The following is a 3,331-nucleotide window of genomic DNA, read 5'->3' on the forward strand; positions in this document are numbered from 1 at the left end:
GTATCAGCCTTGGAGGAGATTATGTTGAGAAATAAAAAAAAAAAATTCTTAAAAAAGTTGTTTTTCTTGGTCAGGCCGGAAACTTATCAATCCACCCTCGTAATAATAGCTCTCATTACTGAATCGACCGCAATAATTAGGCATTTGCACTTCCTCGTCAGCTAACTTCACTTCGTTGAATGCTGAGGGCAAAACAATGTACCAATGCATGGGACAAACCTTCATTTTTTGTCTTATCTTCGCATTGAATAATAATTACCATAATTTTATTGTGTCATTGAATAGTTCTTAATAAATAAAAATTATTTTACGAATATACTTATATAGAAAAAATGAGAATTCACGAAGATATTAGCAAAATGGGGCAGAAATGGACCGAATCCCATGCATTTTGTCCATTGTTTTCCCTTCAACAATCAACAAAGTAAATTTAGCTGGTTGTTGATGAGAAAGTAACTAATTGTAAATAACTGACACACTTTGTTACGATACATGGATAAAAATAAGAAATTGTTATTATTTTTAAAAATTTTATAAACAGTGTTTCTCGTCTTATGCATTTAAAAAACTAAAGATTCTACTTTTTTTGGAATCAATTTTCATTTTCACAGAAAAAATGGAAGATAAAGTTTACATGGATTCCAGGTGAAAGATTCACCACAACAAAAATTAACCTTACACGATAAACTTTACATGAATTGAAGATAATTTCTGACTTTCAACCTTGCCTGGATAATCTTTCGCCTTATAATCGCTCCATTTTTATTAAAGATGTAGCAAAAATTATGACGCCAACGCTATCTATCGTCATTTAACTTAATTAAATTGGAGAGAAATGGCGATTCCGATCTGTCAGTTGTTTTTGCGCTTTTCGCTAAATGGTATTAAGGGGGTTGGTGCGTATAGATTACTCAAAAAATCGATTTTTTTGCATAAATCGAAATAACAACATTTCAAAAATATGCTGTTAAAATTTTAGAGCAAAATTCGAAGCAGTATAGATTCTATCGCTAATTTTGTAAAGGTCGCTCGGAGCGCAGAACGCCTATTTTCGTACACCACAAACTTTAAACGCGTTTTTCTCGAAAATAGTTTTCTTCAATTTTCCGATTTTGTGCCGACGATTTTTCAGAGAATTTTGGACTTACATAAAAAAAATACCATTTTCAAGGAAATTTAATTATCTAATTCATAAACTAGAAGCTTTTTGCAAAAAAAATGTTTAACTATTTTTTGCAATAACAATTAAAAATTTTGGTTGACAAATTTTTCAAAAGCTGCCATTTTTTGCAAAACATTTAAATAATTTTAGATTTAGTTTATGGATGAGATTTTTATGTGACAATAACAAAATAATTTGATTTTTATGTCTGACAGTAACACAGGAACTATAAAAGACGGCACAAATAGAGAGGAAAAAAAGTTATTACCTTCAACGTGTTCTTACTTCTTAATTGTTTATAATGATTGTGTGAAAAATTTTTTTTGTTTTTTTTTTTAATAATAAAAAAGAACTTGTTCAATTTTCAATTAAAAATATTGAATAGTCTTTGAGGAAAAAATTCCCAAATTTCCCGTCAAATTTAACCTTAGTTTTTTCAGGGTCCTCAATGACGTACTCTTTGCTTTTTCATTTGGTTATAGAATATAGATTTCATCTAGATGTGATGAATTTAACTTTCCATTCCGTTGTAAACTAAAATTATTCTTAAACAAGGTTTCTAATTGAATAAACAGTTTCAAATGCATGAATCGTCAATCTTTTAATTTAAAAGCTCAGAAGTTTGAAACTATTTAATTTTGTTAAGCGTTATATTCCAAATTCGGGACATTAAAAGTTCTAATAGAACGTTTGCTTTTGTGAAGACTTTTGATTGAAGCACTTTTAAATTGTCCAATTTTGAAGGCCTTCAATATGTCAAATCAAGCAGTTTTGAAACCTTCGATATTGATAATGATATTTTTCATCTTTAATAGTTTATTTCAAACGTTTTAGTAATTAAATATTAGGATTGAAACATATACGTTTGTATAATTTAATTACTTTTTCATAATCTCTAAATATAAGTCTTCTCAATTGCATGTACTTAATTTTTAAAGATCCATTAAACGGCAGATTAAAGAATATTCCATGCAAATTATATTCAGATGTAAAGGCTTCTTCATAAATACTTCTTGATCGAAATATGAACGCTTAACTGACAATTAATTTTTTTTCTCTACATCAATGATTTTTTCTGTCTCCTTCTACTTTAATTGTTTAACAATAATTAATTATGAATATGAAAATAATGTTTGAAATCATATTATTAAAATTGAGAACAGCTGGAAATTTATTTTAAATTTATGAACATATAAAACGTCTCTAATTGGACACACAACGTTAAGCCTTACAAAATTTTATTAAAGCCTAATAGACAGATACTTTCAGGTGTTCGTCAAAATCCTAATAAGAATTACTTTTTATCGAAAACATAGATTTAATAATGCCATCCCCTAATAGAAAACATATATATCACCTCGTTAATGGGCGCCTTACAGAAATAATGATAAAGCTTTTTTCAGAATGCGAACGGGAAACCTGTATAATTCAGTGTCCTTACCCAAGCGAAACCAAGAAACCTTGCCAGTGTAAAGACAGCACAAAAATCTATAATAGTGAGTGTGACAAATATTCATGGCTGATAAAAAAAAAGATTAATCGCCTTTCAACCCAGTAGAAGAGGAGGAATCCAATCTCAATATTGGGTCTTTAGAGTGATTTATAGTGATAATCTCTGTCATCTATGTACATCTTTTGTTTTTACCTGACAGATCGATCGAGATACGAGTGCAGGATAAAATTGTCCAATGCCACGTCCCTCCGGGCTAGTCTCGTCGCTCAACACGGCACAATAGAGTCTCTTCTGAGTAGACAGGTAAGTGAAATCTAATTTTCAACTTGAAGGAAAATCGTTAAGCAATCATAAAGGCTAACTTATCACTTTAGCTTTGAAAAATAAAGCATATGGATATTTATATATTTTTAAATTTCATAATGGGCTAAGTCTTTAAACGAATTCTACTTCTTATCCCTATTTTCCAGAAACTTCCCCTTTTTCTTATTTTTTCGATTAATTGCGAACTGAATTAATAGGACGCAATAAGAAAATTTAAATATTTTTGGTTAAGAGTTGATTATTTTTGGTTGAAAATTCTACTAATAAATTTTTGGTTCCGAATTCATTTTGGTCCTCGGGTTGCGGATAGAGGGTCCCTGTACCAAGGGTTTCTGCTGAATATGGTTACAAAAATAAATAGGCAGTCGCGGACAATTGTCCAGGGGTGGTCC

This window comes from Belonocnema kinseyi, chromosome 6, assembly GCF_010883055.1.
Source record: "Belonocnema kinseyi isolate 2016_QV_RU_SX_M_011 chromosome 6, B_treatae_v1, whole genome shotgun sequence".
In the NCBI taxonomy this organism is placed as follows: Eukaryota; Metazoa; Arthropoda; class Insecta; order Hymenoptera; family Cynipidae; genus Belonocnema; species Belonocnema kinseyi.